The sequence below is a fragment of the Taeniopygia guttata genome, chromosome 3 (genome assembly GCF_048771995.1).
Source record: "Taeniopygia guttata chromosome 3, bTaeGut7.mat, whole genome shotgun sequence".
In the NCBI taxonomy this organism is placed as follows: domain Eukaryota; kingdom Metazoa; phylum Chordata; class Aves; order Passeriformes; family Estrildidae; genus Taeniopygia; species Taeniopygia guttata.
Genome location: NC_133027.1, coordinates 78,486,282 through 78,502,362, shown reverse-complemented (window position 1 = coordinate 78,502,362; position 16,081 = coordinate 78,486,282).

The following is a 16,081-nucleotide window of genomic DNA, read 5'->3' as shown; positions in this document are numbered from 1 at the left end:
TTCTGGCAGGTGCTCCAGGAAGACTTTCCTGCGTTTTGACTAGGTCCTGATGCAGACGAATCTGGAGAATTCTTTTTCGTGCCCTGAGCTTCCGAGATGCAGAGAAGAAGGGCTGCGCTGAGTTGCTCGGGAAGCAAGGACATAGACAGCGCCTTGTGTTTGGGAGTGAGCAGCTGCTGGTGTTTTGCAGTTGACTTCGCTGTGCACTGAATATCAGCTGGAGCTGTGCACTCTTCTACAACGAGCAGGCCAGCAGAAAACAGACAGCACAGATGTCTGACAGCAGTTTGAAGCTTGCCTACGAAAGAGTAGTGTTTTTGGAGAGTTCCGCTAATATATGTTTCTGGGCAAGGGCGGGATGCGTGCAGTGTGCTGGCAAGCTTTCTCCGTGCGAGACACGCTGGAAAAGCTTTTCGCTATGATGCAGTCCGCTAGAGACGCAGTCTTCGGCAACCGCAGCTGTCCGCAGGGAAGCGGCGGTTGCCGGCTTCTTTTTGCCGAAGACGCTCTTTGCAGCCTACAAGTGCGGTTCACGTCAGCGGTGCACCTAGTAGCCGCTTCTTCGCCTCCAGCAGCCGGGGAGAGCGGTTGGCTTCTGAGAGGCGAAGAACGAAACCGGCTTGTGTGCGCTGCCTTGGCACAGCTAGAGGACGGTGGCTGCAGCTGCCAGCCCTTTCAATTCACCGCTGGCATGCTTCTGGCAGGTGCTCCAGGAAGACTTTCCTGCGTTTTGACTAGGTCCTGATGCAGACGAATCTGGAGAATTCTTTTTCGTGCCCTGAGCTTCCGAGATGCAGAGAAGAAGGGCTGCGCTGAGTTGCTCGGGAAGCAAGGACATAGACAGCGCCTTGTGTTTGGGAGTGAGCAGCTGCTGGTGTTTTGCAGTTGACTTCGCTGTGCACTGAATATCAGCTGGAGCTGTGCACTCTTCTACAACGAGCAGGGCAGCAGAAAACAGACAGCACAGATGTCTGACAGCAGTTTGAAGCTTGCCTATGAAAGAGTAGTGTTTTTGGAGTGTTGAGCATATATATGTTTCTGGGCAAGGGCGAAATGCGTCCACTGTGCTGGCAAGCTTTCTCCCTGCGAGACACGCTGGAAAAGCTTTTCGCTATGATGCAGTCCGCTAGAGACGCAGTCTTCGGCTCTCCGCAGCTGTCCGCAGGGAAGCGGCGGTTGCCGGCTTCTTTATGCCGAAGCCGCGCTTTGCAGCCTACAAGTGCGGTTCACGTCAGCGCTGCACCTAGTAGCCGCTTCTTCGCCTCCGGCAGCCGGGGAGAGCGTTTGGCTTCTGAGAGGACAAGAACGAAACCGGCTTGTGTGCGCAGCCTTGGCACTGCTAGAAGACGGTGGCTGCAGCTGCCAGCCCTTTCAGTTCACCGCTGGCATGCTTCTGGCAGGTGCTCCAGGACGACATTCCTGGGTTTGGACTTGGTCCTGATGCAGACGAATCTGGAGAATTCTTGTTCGTGCCCTGAGTTTACGAGATGCAGAGAAGAAGGGCTGCGCTGAGTTGCTCGGGTAGCAAGGACATAGAAAGCGCCTTGTGTTTGGGAGTGAGCAGCTGCTGGTGTTTTGCAGTTGACTTCGCTGTGCACTGAATGCCAGGGTGAGCTGTGCACTCTTCTACAGCGAGCAGGGCAGCAGAAAACAGAGAGCACAGATGTCTGACAGCAGTTTGAAGCTTGCCTACGAAAGAGTAGTGGTTTTGGAGAGTTCCGCTAATATATGTTTCTGGGCAAGGGCGGGATGCGTGCAGTGTGCTGACAAGCTTTCTCCGTGCGAGACACGCTGGAAAAGCTTTTCGCTATGATGCAGTCCGCTAGAGACGCAGACTTCGGCTCTCGGCAGCTGACCGCAGGGAAGCGGCGGTTGCCGGCTTCTTTCTGCCGAAGCCGCGCTTTGCAGCCTACAAGTGCGGTTCACGTCAGCGGTGCACCTAGTAGCCGCTTCTTCGCCTCCGGCAGCCGGGGAGAGCGGTTGGCTTCTGAGAGGCGAAGAACGAAACCGGCTTGTGTGCGCAGCCTTGGCTCTGCTGGAAGACGGTGGCTGCAGCTGCCTGCGCTTTCAATTCACCGCTGGCATGCTTCTGGCAGGTGCTCCAGGACGACTTTCCTGCGTTTTGACTTGGTCCTGATGCAGACGAATCTGGAGAATTCTTGTTCGTGCCCTGAGTTTACGAGATGCAGGGATCTCGATGGCAGCTGCAGAGAAGAAGGACTGTGCTGAATTGCTCGGGAAGCAAGGACATAGACAGCGCCTTGTGTTTGGGAGTGAGCAGCTGCTGGTTTTTTGCAGTTGACTTCGCTGTGCACTGAATGTCAGGTGGAGCTGTGCACTCTTCTACAACGAGCAGGGCAGCAGAAAACAGAGAGCACAGATGTCTGACAGCAGTTTGAAGCTTGCCTATGAAAGAGTAGTGTTTTTGGAGTGTTGAGCAAATATATGTTTCTGGGCAAGGGCGGGATGCGTGCACTGTGCTGGCAAGCTTTCTCCCTGCGAGACACGCTGGAAAAGCTTTTCGCTATGATGCAGTCCGCTAGAGACGCAGACTTCGGCTCTCGGCAGCTGTCCGCAGGGAAGCGGCGGTTGCCGGCTTCTTTCTGCCGAAGCCGCGCTTTGCAGCCTACAAGTGCGGTTCACGTCAGCGGTGCACCTAGTAGCCGCTTCTTCGCCTCCGGCAGCCGGGGAGAGCGTTTGGCTTCTGAGAGGACAAGAACGAAACCGGCTTGTGTGCGCAGCCTTGGCACTGCTAGAAGACGGTGGCTGCAGCTGCCAGCCCTTTCAGTTCACCAATGGCATGCGTCTGGCAGGTGCTCCAGGACGACTTTCCTGGGTTTTGACTTGGTCCTGATGCAGACGAATCTGGAGAATTCTTGTTCGTACCCTGAGTTTACGAGTTGCAGAGATCTCGATGGCAGCTGCAGAGAAGAAGGGCTGCGCTGAGTTGCTCGGGAAGCAAGGACATAGACAGCGCCTTGTGTTTGGGAGTGAGCAGCTGCTGTTTTTTTGCAGTTGACTTCGCTGTGCACTGAATGCCAGGGTGAGCTGTGCACTCTTCTACAACGAGCAGGGCAGCAGAAAACAGAGAGCACAGATGTCTGACAGCAGTTTGAAGGTTGCCTACGAAAGAGTAGTGTTTTTGGAGTGTTCAGCAAATATATGTTTCTGGGCAAGGGCGGGATGCGTGCAGTGTGCTGGCAAGCTTTCTCCGTGCGAGACACGCTGGAAAAGCTTTTCGCTATGATGCAGTCCGCTAGAGACGCAGACTTCGGCTCTCGGCAGCTGTCCGCAGGGAAGCGGCGGATGCCGGCTTCTTTCTGCCGAAGCCGCGCTTTGCATCCTACAAGTGCGGTTCACGTCAGCGGTGCACCTAGTAGCCGCTTCTTCGCCTCCGGCAGCCGGGGAGAGCGGTTGGCTTCTGAGAGGCGAAGAACGAAACCGGCTTGTGTGCGCAGCCTTGGCTCTGCTGGAAGACGGTGGCTGCAGCTGCCTGCGCTTTCAATTCACCGCTGGCATGCTTCTGGCAGGTGCTCCAGGACGACTTTCCTGCGTTTTGACTAGGTCCTGATGCAGACGAATCTGGAGAATTCTTGTTCGTGCCCTGAGCTTCCGAGATGCAGAGATCTCGATGGCTGCTGCAGAGAAGAAGGGCTGCGCTGAGTTGCTCGGGAAGCAAGGACATAGACAGCGCCTTGTGTTTGGGAGTGAGCAGCTGCTGGTGTTTTGCAGTTGACTTCGCTGTGCACTGAATATCAGCTGGAGCTGTGCACTCTTCTACAACGAGCAGGGCAGCAGAAAACAGACAGCACAGATGTCTGACAGCAGTTTGAAGCTTGCCTATGAAAGAGTAGTGTTTTTGGAGTGTTGAGCATATATATGTTTCTGGGCAAGGGCGAAATGCGTCCGCTGTGCTGGCAAGCTTTCTCCCTGCGAGACACGCTGGAAAAGCTTTTCGCTATGATGCAGTCCGCTAGAGACGCAGACTTCGGCTCTCCGCAGCTGTCCGCAGGGAAGCGGCGGTTGTCGGCTTCTTTATGCCGAAGCCGCGCTTTGCAGCCTACAAGTGCGGTTCACGTCAGCGCTGCACCTAGTAGCCGCTTCTTCGCCTCCGGCAGCCGGGGAGAGCGTTTGGCTTCTGAGAGGACAAGAACGAAACCGGCTTGTGTGCGCAGCCTTGGCACTGCTAGAAGACGGTGGCTGCAGCTGCCAGCCCTTTCAGTTCACCGCTGGCATGCTTCTGGCAGGTGCTCCAGGACGACATTCCTGGGTTTGGACTTGGTCCTGATGCAGACGAATCTGGAGAATTCTTGTTCGTGCCCTGAGTTTACGAGATGCAGAGAAGAAGGGCTGCGCTGAGTTGCTCGGGTAGCAAGGACATAGAAAGCGCCTTGTGTTTGGGAGTGAGCAGCTGCTGGTGTTTTGCAGTTGACTTCGCTGTGCACTGAATGCCAGGGTGAGCTGTGCACTCTTCTACAGCGAGCAGGGCAGCAGAAAACAGAGAGCACAGATGTCTGACAGCAGTTTGAAGCTTGCCTACGAAAGAGTAGTGGTTTTGGAGAGTTCCGCTAATATATGTTTCTGGGCAAGGGCGGGATGCGTGCAGTGTGCTGGCAAGCTTTCTCCGTGCGAGACACGCTGGAAAAGCTTTTCGCTATGATGCAGTCCGCTAGAGACGCAGACTTCGGCTCTCGGCAGCTGTCCGCAGGGAAGCGGCGGTTGCCGGCTTCTTTCTGCCGAAGCCGCGCTTTGCAGCCTACAAGTGCGGTTCACGTCAGCGGTGCACCTAGTAGCCGCTTCTTCGCCTCCGGCAGCCGGGGAGAGCGGTTGGCTTCTGAGAGGCGAAGAACGAAACCGGCTTGTGTGCGCAGCCTTGGCTCTGCTGGAAGACGGTGGCTGCAGCTGCCTGCGCTTTCAATTCACCGCTGGCATGCTTCTGGCAGGTGCTCCAGGACGACTTTCCTGCGTTTTGACTTGGTCCTGATGCAGACGAATCTGGAGAATTCTTGTTCGTGCCCTGAGTTTACGAGATGCAGGGATCTCGATGGCAGCTGCAGAGAAGAAGGACTGTGCTGAATTGCTCGGGAAGCAAGGACATAGACAGCGCCTTGTGTTTGGGAGTGAGCAGCTGCTGGTTTTTTGCAGTTGACTTCGCTGTGCACTGAATGTCAGGTGGAGCTGTGCACTCTTCTACAACGAGCAGGGCAGCAGAAAACAGAGAGCACAGATGTCTGACAGCAGTTTGAAGCTTGCCTATGAAAGAGTAGTGTTTTTGGAGTGTTGAGCAAATATATGTTTCTGGGCAAGGGCGGGATGCGTGCACTGTGCTGGCAAGCTTTCTCCCTGCGAGACACGCTGGAAAAGCTTTTCGCTATGATGCAGTCCGCTAGAGACGCAGACTTCGGCTCTCGGCAGCTGTCCGCAGGGAAGCGGCGGTTGCCGGCTTCTTTCTGCCGAAGCCGCGCTTTGCAGCCTACAAGTGCGGTTCACGTCAGCGGTGCACCTAGTAGCCGCTTCTTCGCCTCCGGCAGCCGGGGAGAGCGTTTGGCTTCTGAGAGGCGAAGAACGAAACCGGCTTGTGTGCGCAGCCTTGGCACTGCTAGAAGACGGTGGCTGCAGCTGCCAGCCCTTTCAGTTCACCAATGGCATGCGTCTGGCAGGTGCTCCAGGACGACTTTCCTGGGTTTTGACTTGGTCCTGATGCAGACGAATCTGGAGAATTCTTGTTCGTACCCTGAGTTTACGAGTTGCAGAGATCTCGATGGCAGCTGCAGAGAAGAAGGGCTGCGCTGAGTTGCTCGGGAAGCAAGGACATAGACAGCGCCTTGTGTTTGGGAGTGAGCAGCTGCTGTTTTTTTGCAGTTGACTTCGCTGTGCACTGAATGCCAGGGTGAGCTGTGCACTCTTCTACAACGAGCAGGGCAGCAGAAAACAGAGAGCACAGATGTCTGACAGCAGTTTGAAGGTTGCCTACGAAAGAGTAGTGTTTTTGGAGTGTTCAGCAAATATATGTTTCTGGGCAAGGGCGGGATGCGTGCAGTGTGCTGGCAAGCTTTCTCCGTGCGAGACACGCTGGAAAAGCTTTTCGCTATGATGCAGTCCGCTAGAGACGCAGACTTCGGCTCTCGGCAGCTGTCCGCAGGGAAGCGGCGGTTGCCGGCTTCTTTCTGCCGAAGCCGCGCTTTGCAGCCTACAAGTGCGGTTCACGTCAGCGGTGCACCTAGTAGCCGCTTCTTCGCCTCCGGCAGCCGGGGAGAGCGGTTGGCTTCTGAGAGGCGAAGAACGAAACCGGCTTGTGTGCGCAGCCTTGGCTCTGCTGGAAGACGGTGGCTGCAGCTGCCTGCGCTTTCAATTCACCGCTGGCATGCTTCTGGCAGGTGCTCCAGGACGACTTTCCTGCGTTTTGACTAGGTCCTGATGCAGACGAATCTGGAGAATTCTTGTTCGTGCCCTGAGCTTCCGAGATGCAGAGATCTCGATGGCTGCTGCAGAGAAGAAGGGCTGCGCTGAGTTGCTCGGGAAGCAAGGACATAGACAGCGCCTTGTGTTTGGGAGTGAGCAGCTGCTGGTTTTTTGCAATTGACTTCGCTGTACACTGAATGCCAGGGTGAGCTGTGCACTCTTCTACAACGAGCAGGGCAGCAGAAAACAGGGAGCACGGACGTCTTACAGCAATTTGAAGCTTGCCTAGGAAAGAGTAGTGTTTTAGGAGTATTGAGGATATATATGTTTCTGGGCAAGGGCGGGATGCGTGCACTGTGCTGGCAAGCTTTCTCCCCGCGAGACACGCTGGAAAAGCTTTTCGCTATGATGCAGTCCGCTAGAGACGCAGTCTTCGGCAACCGCAGCTGTCCGCAGGGAAGCGGCGGTTGCCGGCTTCTTTTTGCCGAAGACGCTCTTTGCAGCCTACAAGTGCGGTTCACGTCAGCGGTGCACCTAGTAGCCGCTTCTTCGCCTCCAGCAGCCGGGGAGAGCGGTTGGCTTCTGAGAGGCGAAGAACGAAACCGGCTTGTGTGCGCTGCCTTGGCACAGCTAGAGGACGGTGGCTGCAGCTGCCAGCCCTTTCAATTCACCGCTGGCATGCTTCTGGCAGGTGCTCCAGGAAGACTTTCCTGCGTTTTGACTAGGTCCTGATGCAGACGAATCTGGAGAATTCTTTTTCGTGCCCTGAGCTTCCGAGATGCAGAGAAGAAGGGCTGCGCTGAGTTGCTCGGGAAGCAAGGACATAGACAGCGCCTTGTGTTTGGGAGTGAGCAGCTGCTGGTGTTTTGCAGTTGACTTCGCTGTGCACTGAATATCAGCTGGAGCTGTGCACTCTTCTACAACGAGCAGGCCAGCAGAAAACAGACAGCACAGATGTCTGACAGCAGTTTGAAGCTTGCCTACGAAAGAGTAGTGTTTTTGGAGAGTTCCGCTAATATATGTTTCTGGGCAAGGGCGGGATGCGTGCAGTGTGCTGGCAAGCTTTCTCCGTGCGAGACACGCTGGAAAAGCTTTTCGCTATGATGCAGTCCGCTAGAGACGCAGTCTTCGGCAACCGCAGCTGTCCGCAGGGAAGCGGCGGTTGCCGGCTTCTTTTTGCCGAAGACGCTCTTTGCAGCCTACAAGTGCGGTTCACGTCAGCGGTGCACCTAGTAGCCGCTTCTTCGCCTCCAGCAGCCGGGGAGAGCGGTTGGCTTCTGAGAGGCGAAGAACGAAACCGGCTTGTGTGCGCTGCCTTGGCACAGCTAGAGGACGGTGGCTGCAGCTGCCAGCCCTTTCAATTCACCGCTGGCATGCTTCTGGCAGGTGCTCCAGGAAGACTTTCCTGCGTTTTGACTAGGTCCTGATGCAGACGAATCTGGAGAATTCTTTTTCGTGCCCTGAGCTTCCGAGATGCAGAGAAGAAGGGCTGCGCTGAGTTGCTCGGGAAGCAAGGACATAGACAGCGCCTTGTGTTTGGGAGTGAGCAGCTGCTGGTGTTTTGCAGTTGACTTCGCTGTGCACTGAATATCAGCTGGAGCTGTGCACTCTTCTACAACGAGCAGGGCAGCAGAAAACAGACAGCACAGATGTCTGACAGCAGTTTGAAGCTTGCCTATGAAAGAGTAGTGTTTTTGGAGTGTTGAGCATATATATGTTTCTGGGCAAGGGCGAAATGCGTCCACTGTGCTGGCAAGCTTTTTCCCTGCGAGACACGCTGGAAAAGCTTTTCGCTATGATGCAGTCCGCTAGAGACGCAGTCTTCGGCTCTCCGCAGCTGTCCGCAGGGAAGCGGCGGTTGCCGGCTTCTTTATGCCGAAGCCGCGCTTTGCAGCCTACAAGTGCGGTTCACGTCAGCGCTGCACCTAGTAGCCGCTTCTTCGCCTCCGGCAGCCGGGGAGAGCGTTTGGCTTCTGAGAGGACAAGAACGAAACCGGCTTGTGTGCGCAGCCTTGGCACTGCTAGAAGACGGTGGCTGCAGCTGCCAGCCCTTTCAGTTCACCAATGGCATGCGTCTGGCAGGTGCTCCAGGACGACTTTCCTGGGTTTTGACTTGGTCCTGATGCAGACGAATCTGGAGAATTCTTGTTCGTACCCTGAGTTTACGAGTTGCAGAGATCTCGATGGCAGCTGCAGAGAAGAAGGGCTGCGCTGAGTTGCTCGGGAAGCAAGGACATAGACAGCGCCTTGTGTTTGGGAGTGAGCAGCTGCTGTTTTTTTGCAGTTGACTTCGCTGTGCACTGAATGCCAGGGTGAGCTGTGCACTCTTCTACAACGAGCAGGGCAGCAGAAAACAGAGAGCACAGATGTCTGACAGCAGTTTGAAGGTTGCCTACGAAAGAGTAGTGTTTTTGGAGTGTTCAGCAAATATATGTTTCTGGGCAAGGGCGGGATGCGTGCAGTGTGCTGGCAAGCTTTCTCCCCGCGAGACACGCTGGAAAAGCTTTTCGCTATGATGCAGTCCGCTAGAGACGCAGACTTCGGCTCTCGGCAGCTGTCCGCAGGGAAGCGGCGGTTGCCGGCTTCTTTCTGCCGAAGCCGCGCTTTGCAGCCTACAAGTGCGGTTCACGTCAGCGGTGCACCTAGTAGCCGCTTCTTCGCCTCCGGCAGCCGGGGAGAGCGGTTGGCTTCTGAGAGGCGAAGAACGAAACCGGCTTGTGTGCGCAGCCTTGGCTCTGCTGGAAGACGGTGGCTGCAGCTGCCTGCGCTTTCAATTCACCGCTGGCATGCTTCTGGCAGGTGCTCCAGGACGACTTTCCTGCGTTTTGACTAGGTCCTGATGCAGACGAATCTGGAGAATTCTTGTTCGTGCCCTGAGCTTCCGAGATGCAGAGATCTCGATGGCTGCTGCAGAGAAGAAGGGCTGCGCTGAGTTGCTCGGGAAGCAAGGACATAGACAGCGCCTTGTGTTTGGGAGTGAGCAGCTGCTGGTTTTTTGCAATTGACTTCGCTGTACACTGAATGCCAGGGTGAGCTGTGCACTCTTCTACAACGAGCAGGGCAGCAGAAAACAGGGAGCACGGACGTCTTACAGCAATTTGAAGCTTGCCTAGGAAAGAGTAGTGTTTTAGGAGTATTGAGGATATATATGTTTCTGGGCAAGGGCGGGATGCGTGCACTGTGCTGGCAAGCTTTCTCCCCGCGAGACACGCTGGAAAAGCTTTTCGCTATGATGCAGTCCGCTAGAGACGCAGTCTTCGGCAACCGCAGCTGTCCGCAGGGAAGCGGCGGTTGCCGGCTTCTTTTTGCCGAAGACGCTCTTTGCAGCCTACAAGTGCGGTTCACGTCAGCGGTGCACCTAGTAGCCGCTTCTTCGCCTCCAGCAGCCGGGGAGAGCGGTTGGCTTCTGAGAGGCGAAGAACGAAACCGGCTTGTGTGCGCTGCCTTGGCACAGCTAGAGGACGGTGGCTGCAGCTGCCAGCCCTTTCAATTCACCGCTGGCATGCTTCTGGCAGGTGCTCCAGGAAGACTTTCCTGCGTTTTGACTAGGTCCTGATGCAGACGAATCTGGAGAATTCTTTTTCGTGCCCTGAGCTTCCGAGATGCAGAGAAGAAGGGCTGCGCTGAGTTGCTCGGGAAGCAAGGACATAGACAGCGCCTTGTGTTTGGGAGTGAGCAGCTGCTGGTGTTTTGCAGTTGACTTCGCTGTGCACTGAATATCAGCTGGAGCTGTGCACTCTTCTACAACGAGCAGGCCAGCAGAAAACAGACAGCACAGATGTCTGACAGCAGTTTGAAGCTTGCCTACGAAAGAGTAGTGTTTTTGGAGAGTTCCGCTAATATATGTTTCTGGGCAAGGGCGGGATGCGTGCAGTGTGCTGGCAAGCTTTCTCCGTGCGAGACACGCTGGAAAAGCTTTTCGCTATGATGCAGTCCGCTAGAGACGCAGTCTTCGGCAACCGCAGCTGTCCGCAGGGAAGCGGCGGTTGCCGGCTTCTTTTTGCCGAAGACGCTCTTTGCAGCCTACAAGTGCGGTTCACGTCAGCGGTGCACCTAGTAGCCGCTTCTTCGCCTCCAGCAGCCGGGGAGAGCGGTTGGCTTCTGAGAGGCGAAGAACGAAACCGGCTTGTGTGCGCTGCCTTGGCACAGCTAGAGGACGGTGGCTGCAGCTGCCAGCCCTTTCAATTCACCGCTGGCATGCTTCTGGCAGGTGCTCCAGGAAGACTTTCCTGCGTTTTGACTAGGTCCTGATGCAGACGAATCTGGAGAATTCTTTTTCGTGCCCTGAGCTTCCGAGATGCAGAGAAGAAGGGCTGCGCTGAGTTGCTCGGGAAGCAAGGACATAGACAGCGCCTTGTGTTTGGGAGTGAGCAGCTGCTGGTGTTTTGCAGTTGACTTCGCTGTGCACTGAATATCAGCTGGAGCTGTGCACTCTTCTACAACGAGCAGGGCAGCAGAAAACAGACAGCACAGATGTCTGACAGCAGTTTGAAGCTTGCCTATGAAAGAGTAGTGTTTTTGGAGTGTTGAGCATATATATGTTTCTGGGCAAGGGCGAAATGCGTCCACTGTGCTGGCAAGCTTTCTCCGTGCGAGACACGCTGGAAAAGCTTTTCGCTATGATGCAGTCCGCTAGAGACGCAGACTTCGGCTCTCGGCAGCTGACCGCAGGGAAGCGGCGGTTGCCGGCTTCTTTCTGCCGAAGCCGCGCTTTGCAGCCTACAAGTGCGGTTCACGTCAGCGGTGCACCTAGTAGCCGCTTCTTCGCCTCCGGCAGCCGGGGAGAGCGTTTGGCTTCTGAGAGGACAAGAACGAAACCGGCTTGTGTGCGCAGCCTTGGCTCTGCTGGAAGACGGTGGCTGCAGCTGCCTGCGCTTTCAATTCACCGCTGGCATGCTTCTGGCAGGTGCTCCAGGACGACTTTCCTGCGTTTTGACTTGGTCCTGATGCAGACGAATCTGGAGAATTCTTGTTCGTGCCCTGAGTTTACGAGATGCAGGGATCTCGATGGCAGCTGCAGAGAAGAAGGACTGTGCTGAATTGCTCGGGAAGCAAGGACATAGACAGCGCCTTGTGTTTGGGAGTGAGCAGCTGCTGGTTTTTTGCAGTTGACTTCGCTGTGCACTGAATGTCAGGTGGAGCTGTGCACTCTTCTACAACGAGCAGGGCAGCAGAAAACAGAGAGCACAGATGTCTGACAGCAGTTTGAAGCTTGCCTATGAAAGAGTAGTGTTTTTGGAGTGTTGAGCAAATATATGTTTCTGGGCAAGGGCGGGATGCGTGCACTGTGCTGGCAAGCTTTCTCCCTGCGAGACACGCTGGAAAAGCTTTTCGCTATGATGCAGTCCGCTAGAGACGCAGACTTCGGCTCTCGGCAGCTGTCCGCAGGGAAGCGGCGGTTGCCGGCTTCTTTCTGCCGAAGCCGCGCTTTGCAGCCTACAAGTGCGGTTCACGTCAGCGGTGCACCTAGTAGCCGCTTCTTCGCCTCCGGCAGCCGGGGAGAGCGTTTGGCTTCTGAGAGGACAAGAACGAAACCGGCTTGTGTGCGCAGCCTTGGCACTGCTAGAAGACGGTGGCTGCAGCTGCCAGCCCTTTCAGTTCACCAATGGCATGCGTCTGGCAGGTGCTCCAGGACGACTTTCCTGGGTTTTGACTTGGTCCTGATGCAGACGAATCTGGAGAATTCTTGTTCGTACCCTGAGTTTACGAGTTGCAGAGATCTCGATGGCAGCTGCAGAGAAGAAGGGCTGCGCTGAGTTGCTCGGGAAGCAAGGACATAGACAGCGCCTTGTGTTTGGGAGTGAGCAGCTGCTGTTTTTTTGCAGTTGACTTCGCTGTGCACTGAATGCCAGGGTGAGCTGTGCACTCTTCTACAACGAGCAGGGCAGCAGAAAACAGAGAGCACAGATGTCTGACAGCAGTTTGAAGGTTGCCTACGAAAGAGTAGTGTTTTTGGAGTGTTCAGCAAATATATGTTTCTGGGCAAGGGCGGGATGCGTGCAGTGTGCTGGCAAGCTTTCTCCGTGCGAGACACGCTGGAAAAGCTTTTCGCTATGATGCAGTCCGCTAGAGACGCAGACTTCGGCTCTCGGCAGCTGTCCGCAGGGAAGCGGCGGATGCCGGCTTCTTTCTGCCGAAGCCGCGCTTTGCATCCTACAAGTGCGGTTCACGTCAGCGGTGCACCTAGTAGCCGCTTCTTCGCCTCCGGCAGCCGGGGAGAGCGGTTGGCTTCTGAGAGGCGAAGAACGAAACCGGCTTGTGTGCGCAGCCTTGGCTCTGCTGGAAGACGGTGGCTGCAGCTGCCTGCGCTTTCAATTCACCGCTGGCATGCTTCTGGCAGGTGCTCCAGGACGACTTTCCTGCGTTTTGACTAGGTCCTGATGCAGACGAATCTGGAGAATTCTTGTTCGTGCCCTGAGCTTCCGAGATGCAGAGATCTCGATGGCTGCTGCAGAGAAGAAGGGCTGCGCTGAGTTGCTCGGGAAGCAAGGACATAGACAGCGCCTTGTGTTTGGGAGTGAGCAGCTGCTGGTGTTTTGCAGTTGACTTCGCTGTGCACTGAATATCAGCTGGAGCTGTGCACTCTTCTACAACGAGCAGGGCAGCAGAAAACAGACAGCACAGATGTCTGACAGCAGTTTGAAGCTTGCCTATGAAAGAGTAGTGTTTTTGGAGTGTTGAGCATATATATGTTTCTGGGCAAGGGCGAAATGCGTCCGCTGTGCTGGCAAGCTTTCTCCCTGCGAGACACGCTGGAAAAGCTTTTCGCTATGATGCAGTCCGCTAGAGACGCAGACTTCGGCTCTCCGCAGCTGTCCGCAGGGAAGCGGCGGTTGTCGGCTTCTTTATGCCGAAGCCGCGCTTTGCAGCCTACAAGTGCGGTTCACGTCAGCGCTGCACCTAGTAGCCGCTTCTTCGCCTCCGGCAGCCGGGGAGAGCGTTTGGCTTCTGAGAGGACAAGAACGAAACCGGCTTGTGTGCGCAGCCTTGGCACTGCTAGAAGACGGTGGCTGCAGCTGCCAGCCCTTTCAGTTCACCGCTGGCATGCTTCTGGCAGGTGCTCCAGGACGACATTCCTGGGTTTGGACTTGGTCCTGATGCAGACGAATCTGGAGAATTCTTGTTCGTGCCCTGAGTTTACGAGATGCAGAGAAGAAGGGCTGCGCTGAGTTGCTCGGGTAGCAAGGACATAGAAAGCGCCTTGTGTTTGGGAGTGAGCAGCTGCTGGTGTTTTGCAGTTGACTTCGCTGTGCACTGAATGCCAGGGTGAGCTGTGCACTCTTCTACAGCGAGCAGGGCAGCAGAAAACAGAGAGCACAGATGTCTGACAGCAGTTTGAAGCTTGCCTACGAAAGAGTAGTGGTTTTGGAGAGTTCCGCTAATATATGTTTCTGGGCAAGGGCGGGATGCGTGCAGTGTGCTGACAAGCTTTCTCCGTGCGAGACACGCTGGAAAAGCTTTTCGCTATGATGCAGTCCGCTAGAGACGCAGACTTCGGCTCTCGGCAGCTGTCCGCAGGGAAGCGGCGGTTGCCGGCTTCTTTCTGCCGAAGCCGCGCTTTGCAGCCTACAAGTGCGGTTCACGTCAGCGGTGCACCTAGTAGCCGCTTCTTCGCCTCCGGCAGCCGGGGAGAGCGGTTGGCTTCTGAGAGGCGAAGAACGAAACCGGCTTGTGTGCGCAGCCTTGGCTCTGCTGGAAGACGGTGGCTGCAGCTGCCTGCGCTTTCAATTCACCGCTGGCATGCTTCTGGCAGGTGCTCCAGGACGACTTTCCTGCGTTTTGACTTGGTCCTGATGCAGACGAATCTGGAGAATTCTTGTTCGTGCCCTGAGTTTACGAGATGCAGGGATCTCGATGGCAGCTGCAGAGAAGAAGGACTGTGCTGAATTGCTCGGGAAGCAAGGACATAGACAGCGCCTTGTGTTTGGGAGTGAGCAGCTGCTGGTTTTTTGCAGTTGACTTCGCTGTGCACTGAATGTCAGGTGGAGCTGTGCACTCTTCTACAACGAGCAGGGCAGCAGAAAACAGAGAGCACAGATGTCTGACAGCAGTTTGAAGCTTGCCTATGAAAGAGTAGTGTTTTTGGAGTGTTGAGCAAATATATGTTTCTGGGCAAGGGCGGGATGCGTGCACTGTGCTGGCAAGCTTTCTCCCTGCGAGACACGCTGGAAAAGCTTTTCGCTATGATGCAGTCCGCTAGAGACGCAGACTTCGGCTCTCGGCAGCTGTCCGCAGGGAAGCGGCGGTTGCCGGCTTCTTTCTGCCGAAGCCGCGCTTTGCAGCCTACAAGTGCGGTTCACGTCAGCGGTGCACCTAGTAGCCGCTTCTTCGCCTCCGGCAGCCGGGGAGAGCGTTTGGCTTCTGAGAGGCGAAGAACGAAACCGGCTTGTGTGCGCAGCCTTGGCACTGCTAGAAGACGGTGGCTGCAGCTGCCAGCCCTTTCAGTTCACCAATGGCATGCGTCTGGCAGGTGCTCCAGGACGACTTTCCTGGGTTTTGACTTGGTCCTGATGCAGACGAATCTGGAGAATTCTTGTTCGTACCCTGAGTTTACGAGTTGCAGAGATCTCGATGGCAGCTGCAGAGAAGAAGGGCTGCGCTGAGTTGCTCGGGAAGCAAGGACATAGACAGCGCCTTGTGTTTGGGAGTGAGCAGCTGCTGTTTTTTTGCAGTTGACTTCGCTGTGCACTGAATGCCAGGGTGAGCTGTGCACTCTTCTACAACGAGCAGGGCAGCAGAAAACAGAGAGCACAGATGTCTGACAGCAGTTTGAAGGTTGCCTACGAAAGAGTAGTGTTTTTGGAGTGTTCAGCAAATATATGTTTCTGGGCAAGGGCGGGATGCGTGCAGTGTGCTGGCAAGCTTTCTCCGTGCGAGACACGCTGGAAAAGCTTTTCGCTATGATGCAGTCCGCTAGAGACGCAGACTTCGGCTCTCGGCAGCTGTCCGCAGGGAAGCGGCGGTTGCCGGCTTCTTTCTGCCGAAGCCGCGCTTTGCAGCCTACAAGTGCGGTTCACGTCAGCGGTGCACCTAGTAGCCGCTTCTTCGCCTCCGGCAGCCGGGGAGAGCGGTTGGCTTCTGAGAGGCGAAGAACGAAACCGGCTTGTGTGCGCAGCCTTGGCTCTGCTGGAAGACGGTGGCTGCAGCTGCCTGCGCTTTCAATTCACCGCTGGCATGCTTCTGGCAGGTGCTCCAGGACGACTTTCCTGCGTTTTGACTAGGTCCTGATGCAGACGAATCTGGAGAATTCTTGTTCGTGCCCTGAGCTTCCGAGATGCAGAGATCTCGATGGCTGCTGCAGAGAAGAAGGGCTGCGCTGAGTTGCTCGGGAAGCAAGGACATAGACAGCGCCTTGTGTTTGGGAGTGAGCAGCTGCTGGTTTTTTGCAATTGACTTCGCTGTACACTGAATGCCAGGGTGAGCTGTGCACTCTTCTACAACGAGCAGGGCAGCAGAAAACAGGGAGCACGGACGTCTTACAGCAATTTGAAGCTTGCCTAGGAAAGAGTAGTGTTTTAGGAGTATTGAGGATATATATGTTTCTGGGCAAGGGCGGGATGCGTGCACTGTGCTGGCAAGCTTTCTCCCCGCGAGACACGCTGGAAAAGCTTTTCGCTATGTTGCAGTCCGCTAGAGACGCAGTCTTCGGCAACCGCAGCTGTCCGCAGGGAAGCGGCGG